Below are 12,748 nucleotides of genomic sequence, written 5' to 3' on the forward strand. Positions count from 1 at the left end.
GGGGACTATTCCATCCTTCGACAATACTATGAGACAATAGTGCCCTCTCAACCAGGCCATAATAGATAAATATATGTACGATAAAGTAGGATTACTTGGCCCCCATATATGTATATTGTGTGTAACGTGTTTTGGGAGACTGCGGTATATTCGTGTTGTGTCATCTTGTATAGTGGAACTGTTGCTCTTTTTAAAATGCTATATCACTGAAGAATACCACCGAAGACACCAAGCAACATACCCCACCCAGTCACATGATACGACAACGGGCGAATCAGTCGTCCCACTCCCGGTATGTTGAGCGATGAGCTGACGGAGCAGAAACTACGTAACCACTTTTTTAATAGACTTTGGTGTGTCTCAGCCAGGTGACAGAACCCCACAGCCTACTTCACAGTGGCAAGCGCTCAACAACGGAAAAAAGGAAAAAAGTGAGGTTTATGTTTCAAGAGGAGAGACGTTAAGAAGAATAGAGTCAGTTAGGAAGAAAAAGAAAGGCAATATCCTAAATTTAGTTGCCTTTTACGATTATGCAATAGGGACAGCAGGTTCAAATCTAATGCCCTACCCTGCATGGCATACATGTAAGTAGAACTACTAGATAGATGTCAATGTAAAAAAAGTCATTGTTATTTCCCTTTCCTGTCATTCCGGTAATACTTAAAATCATGTTTGATGTTTTTTATGAAACAAACATTCACAGGAAGCCACTGTGGGGTTCTATGGGTGTGTGTAACACCGGATGTTTTGTGATAATTACATAGATGACAATCACACTTGTCTGGTTGCCATGCTGTAAACTTTATTACCATGTGCTACTTCCGGTTACATTATACGAAATGGGTAATACTAATTTCCGGAATAGATTATACTTATTTACGGAATGGACATTACATTTCTCCCCTTTTTTAGCAATAACATATTATCACAATTATCATTATCAGGATTCATGTCCTTTGTGTCCATATTATGAGATGAATAAATAAAATGACCAGAATTCACAAGCTCCAGCTTTATATAGATGGAAATATGTGGCTAACCAAATTAATTATATTTGTATATAACGAAATGTTAACAAGCTATAAAACAACCACTTAACATATATAAGCCTGGCAAGATTGTAAGTATATAAAAACTCCTAAGGTCTCGTGACATTGATGACCAGCGGGGAATATTGTGGCCCAACATAGTTGAGTCATCCTCTTAACTAACATTTGTGACCTATCTTAGCGAATAAAGTCTTTTGAATATTTTGTATTCGGCTTCTTGACCCTAGTGCTCTTCAGTGGCTGTGTAGTGTCTTGATAAGTAACTTTCGCAGGACTCTATCAACTGTGTTTTACCGCGACAGCTGCTCCACAGGAACACCTGGGTTGGGCCACAAAATTTCGTCCGTGTCTTCTTCTGACAGATTATTGGCCGGGAGATCCTGAATGCCTGATCTTACTCGTTTGAATCTTGAAACATTCAGTGTGACATTCCCAGTCACTGTAACCATAGGTCCCTTATTCTCAAGGACTGTCTTTTTCTCACGGTTATATGGCATTGTAGAGTGAGGTGTAACTCGGTACAACCTCAAAAACTTAAACATCACTTGTTTGTAATTCTTATTCTCAAGGTATGCTGCATGAACTGTTTTCATTAATGGTTTATTAAATGCCTCCGCTTGTGCATTTGCTTGTGACCAATGTGGAGTAACCCTTCGATGTTCAAACCCCATGTTTTCAACATATTTGTGAAAAGCATGAGAGTTAAATGGTGCTCCATTGTCACTTTTGATGACTTTGAGTGTTCCGAACATACTCAGCACTTCGTCCAAAACTGGAAAAGTAGTATTGGCCGGCACAGATCGCACAATCTCCGTAATCGGATATCGCGAGTATTCATCTTCCGTAACAAAAAAATATATACCACTGGGTAGAGGACCACAGAAGTCAAAGTGTCGCAAACCCATGCAACTGCTAATGCTTCGAGTTCCACCCGACTATATCGCGACTGGACAGGCGACAATGAGCGACTAGCGTACGACACAGTCTTCTTCTGCATGAGAATAGGACCAAAACCAATCGGACTAGCATCCACTCTAACCGCGACTAGCTTTTTCGGATCATAGTACGACATAACAGTGTCACTTGAAAGATTTTCCTTTAAAGTTACAATCGCCTTTTCACATACGTCGTCCCAACTCCACGCGACATCTTTATGTGTGAGAATTAGCAGTGGTTCGCATATCGTTGCGTAGTCTTCGATAAACCGCGAACTATAGTTGGTCATTCCTAGGAAGCTTCGAACCTCCTTCGCGTTCTTTGGTCGGTCAAAGTCATTAACTGCTTTGACTTTTTCTAGATCCGGTGAAATCCCGTCTTTGCTAAACATAAAACCGAAAAATGCAATTTTGTCTTTTCGGAATTGTCCTCAATCGACAAGCCTTTGAAGTGTCACTCTTAAAGCTTTATCATAATTTTCGTTATCTCGGCCATAGACAATGATATCATCATATATATTTCTAGCTCCATCTATTTATTCCTTGAATTATTTGTGTTTTGTGGTTTCCTGAAAATACTTCGAATGCCGAGGAGATTCCGAAAATCAGTCGTTTTGTACCCGTCACGCTCGCATAATGAAATAAATTCTGTAATACCTGTTTCTTGTTGTTTTGTATTTGAAATGTGGAACTCACGATCAGGTAAGTATGGGAGAAGATACCCGAGAGGTACCGGGTAGAGACACACATGGATATGGCAGCAAGACATACAGTTTGGATTGTCTCCAGATGTAGTATTGCATTGGCCCCCGAACAATATTTGGAGCACATAAAGCTGACTGTGGTAGGTGTTTGCCCTTGTAATATTATTACGCAATCCCATTTTGTACTGTGTGATGGGGACCGGTTAAGCATTCAGAGGCGTTGCGGTCCACTCGTGCGTGACTGAGTTGTTTACGTGCACGTTCCATTTATATGTAATCCCGTAAATAAGTGTTTAATTAGTAGATAATTGCATTTATACGTTATATGTTGGATTAAGCAATACATTTGACGTCGCGCACAATGTTCGGTCACTTTTATGTAACGTTATTAATGTAAAAGACGTCATTATCTTATATAACATGACGAGCGCAATTGACGTCATTTCCGACATTCGGCAAACCTGCAAGACAAAGAAAAAACGCAATTTTTCGAATACTTTTTTGAATTTTCAGTAGAGATTTCGCACACGTATATTTGAGCAAAAACGTATTTTTTTATTCTGAATAGAAAACATACTTCCTAATATAAAGTCATTTTTCAACGTCGTGAACTTGCGTGACAGAACAGTCAATTTAAGAATTTCATTTTGTGTCATTTCTGCAAGACAAAGGTTTTGTTCGATAAAAAAGTAGAACGACGTCGCAGTCTATATTTTCTGACATGTTATTAAAATAGAAGAAAAACGTATTTTTATATTAACAATTCATGTCTCTATCTCATGTATTAGTACCGTTTTGTACTGTGTGTATTTGTGTTTTTTCACTTTTTTATCTTTTCTCTTCGGATCTGTCGATCGGCAAGTCTACAAACAAAGTCCACCATTTTGAAGTATGACGTCACAATTCATTATAACGAAATGACATCACGATAGTTCGTTTTTGGGGAATCTCTTTGTCAAATTTTACCGCCATGTGGTGTTCAGTATGACGACAGTGACACTTTAACTGAAACCGCATGCAGGTGCGTGTTACATCTGTCGCGCCAAAAAACGTCATTTTCTCAACAAAAACACATCAATAGAAACATAAATATTACAAATATTTTGATAAAAGTCCTCCCGTAATTGAATAAATATATCCTTTCTGTTTTTCAATTTAAAAAAATAGTATTGCGCTTATATTATTTTACTGTTCAACGCTTTTTCCAAAGAAATTCCGGCGTGACGTAAAAGTGACCGAACATTGTGCGTTATGTCTTTAGAATGTAATAGTTTTATAGAACCGGTTATTATAGAGTATTTGGTCGTATAGATAAGCGTATGGGTTTACCATGAGTATATGTATGGAGGCCCATAGACAGTATACAGGCTCGGTATATATTGTTCGCGTTGGACCCGCACGATATGTATTTTGCTTATATCTAGTTTAGTATTGAGCATTAAGAGTATTATGAGGAACGTTATTATGTAATTATTATTAATTTAGTATAGTTTTAGTAATTGCTATCTTCAATTTGGTAGAATAATAAATCTATGGAGGCGTATGTGAGCAGTAATTGATAGGTTTGACATACTTGCAGAGACATTATATTCATATGAAATTAGGCAGAATTCAACATATTCTGTCCTGTTTTCTGTATCTATCCATGGAATGGGATGACAGACCAGCCAACACGTTAGATGTGACTATGACAGAGTCATACATTTGTGGCTGCAGTGGCGGTAACAACAGGTGTCATGGCACTCAGCGGTGCAGTAACAAGTGAGACGACTTACGTTTGAGTCCACGGTCTATGATTGATGACCGGATATATTTTGAAAACTTTCTTGTTCCACCAGTGGCCGATGGTGAGTATGTGAATTTCTACGTGACACTAAGGTGTCTACCATGGTTTACGCTAGATGTAACTCACAGCTGGAATTGGATGAACGTATCATCGACCAGAGGAGCGTTTGTGATTAAGAAGAGGACATGGCAATCTTTCTAGTGGTGTGTGGTGAACGAGAGATAGTGAATGTATATGTATAATTATTCTATTTTATAGTTCTATGTATATATAGTGTAAATAAACGTGTATATATTGTATAGAATGCATACTTGTGTTGTCTTCCACAGTTTACAGTACCGGTATACTCCGAGATGTGTTGGAAATGTAGTTATGTATCTCTACCCTGGTTCAAGCTCTAATTGGTGGTATCAACTCCTGAGATCTAGTTTGCTGAATATGACGGTTCCATTCAAGTCAAGAATGAGTTCCTCTATAGTGGGCATAACATGTCTTTTCCTTATAATAGTTTTGTTTGCCTACCTCATATCAACACATAATCTGATCTCGTCTGGGTTTCTCTTAGGTGGGATAACTGGGCGATACCCAATGTTTAGGTTCACCATAAACTTTCTCAATTATGTCGCTTTCACGAGCTTGTTGATTTCCACTTAAACCTTCTCTCTTAAATGGAAGGGTGTCCTACTGTGTCTTTGCGCAACAGGTGGGAATATCCGTGTTAATATGTAATTTAACCTGTTTGCTCTTCAGATTACCAACGACTTTAAAAAGGTGACCAAACTTCCTCAACATTTCTCAATGTGTCCGTTTGACCTTCCTGTACCTGACATACCTTGAGAAGTGATAACTTTGTAGCCGTAGGGTATCCTATTAGGTATCAGTACCTTCATTTTACAACATGGAAGGTGATCGTGTCAAAGGTCTTGTTAGTTTCCATATTTAAAACACAAGTCCCTTGAGTGAGTCACTTCCTCCGTATGGTATTTGCCTAGGTTTTGAGTTGTACTTTGTAAGTGTAGGATCCCGGACTGCCAATCTTCTCATAGTCTGCTTCATCGATTATGTCGACTGAAGATCCGCTGTCAACACGAAGTTTCAGATTCTAGTAAATGAACCTTTAACAGCATGTCTATGATCAGAGTTCTTCATGTTTGATCCCATCGCAATAACTGTCATCGCTATCCGGCGATTGACTGCTGTCAGTGTCAACAGCTAGAATCTTGTTTTGAGATATGCTCTTATTTCGGCACACCTTGTGGAAGTGGTTGAGTTGTTTACAACCATGACACACTTTACCCTTAGCAAGAAACGGCTTTTCTCTATGTGGGAAAGTCCCTCCGCAGTTCCAGCATTTAGTGTTTGACTTTTTCTGTTTTGTAAACTTGCGACTTCCAGTGCTTTCAGTCTTTTGATCTTTGTCATGTTTTTGTTTTGGATGGCATTGTTTGACTGCATTCACAGAGTGGCTGTTCTCCATGATTTGAGCTTGAATGTTTGACATTTCCTTAACTCTCCCTATCGCTACAATATCAGCTAGCCCCATATCATGTTCCTGTAACGCTCGACAACGCAACCGATTAAAATTAGCCACGTCATTTTTAGTTGAAATTCCTTTCAAACAATGATTTTGTCAACTAACTCAAGTGCTATATAAAACTTAACCTATAGAAAAATCTTAAATAGGTATATTTGGGCTATCAGGCTGCAAAATGCAATAAGTTTCAAAAACTTCATTTTATTAACGTCACTTTTGTTGTGTAAATTACAGAATTTCGGTCATTGTAAACGATGCGCGTTGTTTCCCGACTATACATATATCTCCAAAACTATTCAACGCAGCTCCTGGAAACTTTCAGACAGGTGCCCTAGTTGTGCCTTTTGCTATTGTAAACTTTCCATGTTGGGCATTTCTTTCTGTTACCATGGAAACTAAGTAAAAAATACCAAATTACTGTTTCTTTTGCCACCTGCTGTTTTTTCCAGTTTTACAATAGTCGCATACAATTTTTAGTTATACTTTAATACTTTGAGCTTGATATATACATGTATTTATGTTTTCATTCCAAATGTGGCACGCGGGGGATAATGCCACGCTTTGCGGCTCCTTGTTGATGTAATGAATTTTCAAATACAGAATTGCCAAATCGACGGAGATTTTTATCATTTTGTAAATGGTACGTACTATCTTTAAGAAGGTCACTCAATTATAAAGTTTAACGTATTTTCCTTAAAGTGATCAATAGTAACATATACTGATATATTACACGAGGAAGCCACTGAATATCAGACGGATTACTATTTCATGTGATAAATATTGATGTTATTTGAACATACATACTGTACATATTTTACGTACATACAAATATATCACATAAAAATAATTACCTGCACAAGAGCCATAATGCAGAACTGCAACAGATATTTATCCAAGAATTGTCACTGTACTTCCCTTCTTCTTCAAGGGACTTGAAGGAATCGATCCAGTACTGGGTACATTCTTTCCTCAAAAATCCCCACCAACTTTCAATTTCCAATTCTTTAATTTGCAGTGCTTGCCCCAGCAATGTATGGGTGTCCTTGTCTGATTGTTACGACGGAAAAATACTGGAATTCGCGCAAACTTTCCATTTTCAGTACCATGATCGGTTCTGATTATACAAGGAGTACAAGAACGTTCCTTTGCTGTCTCCAAAAAGTGTCCTCCAACTATTGTTAATACGATTTTTTAATACGACATATAATGGATGCAGGCTTTTAGCCTCTATATCCATATCAATATTACATGAATTCCATGATAAAGTGATAACTACTTCTAGTGTAATTATAAATGTTCTTTTTATCCATATTCTTCTAATCGCTATATGTAGAGTATACAGTATACATATAATATATACATGTAATTTAATGTTCATTTGAGTTAATAAGCATATATATTAAAGTTAATATATTTGTTGACAGTTTCTCCAATGATTGTCTAAAAGAATTTCAAATTTCTTGACATCTGTTGCATCTATAACATGCTTAGGTAAATTGTTCCAGGTATCTACAACTCGAAAACTGAAAAAATGTTTTCGAATATCAGTGTTACATCGTTTTTTGAATATTTTTAAGGAGTGTCCTCTTGTCCTGCTGTTGGTATCCATTTGGAAAATAGACGATGTGACGCGCTCATCATAAATATTTTTCAGGATTTTGAAAACATTTATCAGGTCCCCTCTTTTCCTTCGATGTTCTAGGGTAGGCAGATGTAGTCTCTGTAGACGCTCTGGGTATGGCAAGTCTTTAAAGCCTGGTATGAGCTTTGTAGCTCTTCGTTGGACGTTCTCAATAAGTTCGATGTCCTTTGTCATATAAGGACTCCACACACTTGAGGCATATTCCAGGTGGGGGTCTCACGAGAGCCTTAAACAGTAGTTTAAACATTTTTTCATCCAGGAAGGTAAAGGTTCTTCTTATCAGTCCTAAAATGCTGTTTGCTTTATTTACTCCTAATTCGATGTGTGTTCTAAAATTTAAATCTTCATCCACTGTTACTCCAATATCCTTATCTGATGTAATATTATCAAGATCTAATTGCTCGCCTGTTGTTCCAGACATACTATATACTCTCTTTTCTTTGGATTTAATCGCAAGGACTTTACATTTATTTGGATGAAATTTAAGTAACCACTTTTCAGACCATTTTTCAAGATTTATCAAGTCACTTTGCAAAATGTTTTTTATCATCTATGCTTCTGATTTCTCTGTATAATTTTGTATCGTCTGCAAAAAGTGGCGACTGGGATTATGTATTTTCTGGTAAATCATTAATGTAGAGTACAATAAAATTGGTCCAAGGACGCTTCACTGGGGTATGCCGCTTAATACAGGATATATCTTTGATGTTTCTCCATTTACAATGACCTTTTGGCATCTATTGCTAAGAAAATTTGTTATCCAGTTAGTAGCCCTATCACTCACTCCATATCCTTTAAGTTTTTTTTTATTAGACGACGGTGTGGGACTTTATCAAACGCTTTCATGAAGTCCATGTAAATTACATCCAGTTGACCACCGTTGTCAATTATTTTTGTCCATTCTTCCCAAAACCATTAGTAGCTGAAGTTGCGTAGATCTCCCATTTATAAAATCAAACTGTTTGTTAGTCAAAAGATTATTTTTGTCCATGTGATTTACAATGCTATTTCTTACTAATTTTTCCAGTGTTTTCCCAATAATACTTGTAAGACTGACTGGTCTGTAGTTTCCTGCCTCAGATTTTGAGCCCTTTTTGAAAATTGCTGTTATATTTGCCTCTTTCCAAGCTTCTGGTAGTTTGTCTTCCTGGAGTGATCTGTTAAAAATTTTCTGCTAGAGGGTTACTTATTTGCTTGCGTAGTTCCTTGAGGGTTTTAGGGTGCATCATATCCGGTCCTTGGGATTTATTTTCAGTTTAAATCATATAGCAATTTTTCAATTGCTTCTGGCGTGCAGTTAATTTCCTCAAATTGATAACTAATGTCTCTTTCTTGGAAGTCTGGTAAGCCTCCTGGTGGTTCTTGGGTAAAAACACTACTAAAAAATTTAGCAAGTACTTCTGCTTTGTCCTGGTCTCTCACAGCAATTTTCTGGAGATCTCCATCTAGGCCGTTGAGGTCGGAAATGCCTGTTTTTTAACTTTTCTTTTTGAGTTGACATATTTCCAAAATTTCTTAGGTTGTTCTTTGATGTCTTCTGCTATTTTTCTTTCTAACTCTCGTTTGGATTTGTTTATCTCCCACTTAAGCTGATTTCTGATTCTTGTGTATTCTTTGAATTTTTCTTCGGTTCTGGTTTCCATATACCGTTGCCATGCTCTATGTTTTTTCCTAATCTTCTTCAAAATTACCTCTTTTAATGGTGTCCTATCTTTTTGATCTCCTTGGTAGAGGCGAGGTTTGTGTTTTGGAATAAACTTATTTACTTTCTCAATAATTAGATTTAGTAAATTTTTGTACACTTCAGAAATATCTCCGTGGAGTATGTCTGACCAGTCCTCTGGCATATCTTCTCGCATACTGGTATAATCGCCTTTACTATATTTTAGGCGTGGCTTTTGATTTAAAGTTTTTAGAGATTTACAGAAAAAGTTGAAGACAAGTACCAAATGATCACTGCTTCCTATTGGACTTTCATAAGCAATATCTCTTATCATTTCATCTTCGTTAGTTATAACAAGATCTAAGATACTCGGTTCTGTTCCCTTCCTTTCTCTTGTATATTCTTTGACATGCTGATAGAGGTAGTTGTCTCTCAAACATTCGACAAAGCTCTCTCCTTCCTTGTCGTGGTTTGACGACCAGGTATTCCAATTAATTTTCGGCATGTTGATATCGCCAACTAATAACAGATGACTGTACTCTGGGTCAGATGATACAGATGTAATGAGCTTGTATAGCTCCTCTACGTTTTCAGGACTCGAATTCGGACTTTTATACAGACATCCTATCAGTAAGCAGTTTTTATCAGCAATATTGATTTTCACCCATACGCTTTCCTTGAATGTATTTCCTATGTTTACTTCTACTCCTTTCAGTGTTTCCTTTGTGTATATATACCAACCCCTCTATGACAATGTAATGCATTTTCATTCATAAATAAGTCATACCCTGGGATATGAAATTCTGTTCTGTTAGGTAGATATCTGCAGTTTTTTGGATACATCTCTGTAACTCCTATTATGTCGGCTTCGATTCCAAATTGCCTAAGCTTTAATTCCTCAAATTTATTAGGTAGACTATCAGCATTTGTATAAAATACTTTTAATCGGTCCTGAGAGTTTGTGTTGTATTTTTTGCCTGATTTTAGGTTCCTTTCTTTATTTGCCGGACAATTTTTCTGTCCCAAGGTGGGCCCCTTACTCGAAATACATATTTCCCCGACTGAGATTTTTCTGTGTTCATGCGATTTGCATCGTCTCTTAGTTTTGCTTCATTTTCTCATTCGGTTTTCGTTAGGTCGTTGCTGATCCTAACTGATTTGTATTCCTTAGTTGTTTGCAGCTCCCTTATGTTTTTAAAGAAGAGCTTTTTATCCTCTATTGATCCAAATGAAACCAATTTTGGCCTTGGTTTTGCATCTTCATTTTCTTTGGCATTGCTTTCAGGCTTCTTAATTTTCCCTAGACGTACCACTTTAGTGATACTGTCAAGCAGTTCCTTGTTAAGTTTACAAGCTGACAAGATATCCCGTATCGTTTTCTCATCCTTTCTTTTTCTTTCGCTTCCCTCATTGCTTGTTTGTTCTTCAATTCCAAAACAGATGATTTTATTTTCCCTTTTCTTTCTATCTTCTAGTTCTGATAGAACTTCTTGGGTGTTGGTGGTGGTTTTGGGGGCTTCTGTCGATAGAGACTGTGTTTCTCTATTTACTCCAGTTGCCATTTCCTCCTTTATAACGTCCCTCACTTTGTTTTCATCACATTTGTTCTTGAGTTCAGATTCAATTTGCGTGATCCTTGTTTCAAACTCGTTCATTATTTCCTTGCATTTCTGCTCAATCATTTTTTCATTGTTAATATTCTTTTCTATATGGACTCTGCATGGAGCACAGAACCACATAGCATTCGACTTTGAGAGTACAGCGTACTCATTGTCTCCCTTGTCCAAGCATTTAGTGCAAAAATGGCCTTCGCAGCGCTGACATTCTAATAGTTTAGAGTCCTTATCTGTGTACGGTTTGTTGCAAACTGAACAAGTCCATGGCTCTTCTGTCCATGGAGCAGTGAAAGATCCTCCAGTTGATATAGATTTTTCCTTTGCTCCCCTTGTATTTGACGTTCGATTACTCTTCCGCAAGCCGTTGTCCGCGACGTCCGATTTGTTTACATCTGGTCCAGTAGGCATGATCGCGAATTTTGGATGATTCACGTTCTAGATAGCTACTTTGTTTTATGTGGGACTAGAAAATGGTTCTAGTAACCTATTAAACAACAAATATCATAAAACTTGTACAATTATAATGGTTTAGAAGTGAAAAATACCCTCGCTCACTCGGAGCGATAAACAATAGCGACCGTCGCCATTGACACCGGAAGTAGAATCATTGTTAGAATGATACACGCTCAACCAGATAATCTACCTCGAACATACCGACAGGTTTGATTTTATCATAGCCATCAATATACCAAATATAATTAGGCCCCTTTGCAAAATAGTCCCAACGAGTTAGACGGCGAGAGAGTCTCGTTTCGACACCAACAGGATCGATTTCTCTCAGAACTAGATATATTATTATAACCATGAACACCTTGCCGATAAATTCCAACCAAACAGCGGGCAGTTTTATTAAGTAGGGGACGCGTCTTTCCCGGACCGGAAGGAAGTTATCACAAAGAATTTTGTGATAAATTTTAAGTGTTTTGAACTTGTGTTAATAGTTGCTAAATTTTAACATCAACTCTCAGTTTACTATATGTATATATTCTTGATTATATTTACTCTACATATAAATCCATATATTTATATACTACTACATATAAATCCATATATGTGATAATTATCTATATCCTCTGGTAATTTACTTTTCAATACCTTTTATGAATGATTGTGTTGTCCATTCTACAATATAACAAGATTAATGTCACAGCAATTTTAATTTCCTAAAGGACTCTGACCATGGCTAATTAATCTCCCAATTAGCGATATCTGTCACTCAAAATTCTATAAATATATTGTCTGTACATGTAATTAACCATGCTATCAGTTAGATCTCAGCCTTTGTACGGAACACATCGGGCATATTCTGGACTCTCCGGAATATCCCTTTATCGCCAGTATTAAATTTCAAAGTTAAACTTCAACATTATCATATCATCATTACAACTTGACAAAACGTGCGGAAGTTTCCGTGTGTTACATTACCAAACATAGACACCACAGACATACTTCGACTATTCAATCACTTTTAATTTGTCCAATATAAACTTTGTATACGTAGAAGTATTTTTCTTACTCGTAGTTACAGTAGGTTTTGCGTAATTAATGTTTACCACAGGGATCTGAATAATTATGGACCCAATGATTGCCCAAAGACCATTTTTAGGCGTTTTAGGGATCTAGAAAAAACAAATCGGTAAAAAATTATACTCTACATAGTACTATATACGAGTACAAGGTATATAGTACTAAGTAGGGTATGTTTTTATTTTACAGATTTTTGATCTGTAAAAAAGCACTCTGGTGGGTCCATAATCATATAATCTGTAACTAATTCTCAGATCCCTCTGATGTTAACCATATGACTTCAACAGGTACG

General features: G+C 37.0%; 1 pseudogene; it reads right to left on the reverse strand.

Moving 5' to 3' along the window:
- Positions 1-10,156: 10,156 nt before the first annotated feature.
- Positions 10,157-11,360, reverse strand: LOC138311064 (uncharacterized protein MCAP_0864-like; annotated as a pseudogene).
- Between the last annotated feature and the right edge of the window lie 1,388 nt (positions 11,361-12,748).

The sequence above is a fragment of the Argopecten irradians genome, chromosome 16 (assembly GCF_041381155.1).
Source record: "Argopecten irradians isolate NY chromosome 16, Ai_NY, whole genome shotgun sequence".
Classification (NCBI taxonomy): domain Eukaryota; kingdom Metazoa; phylum Mollusca; class Bivalvia; order Pectinida; family Pectinidae; genus Argopecten; species Argopecten irradians.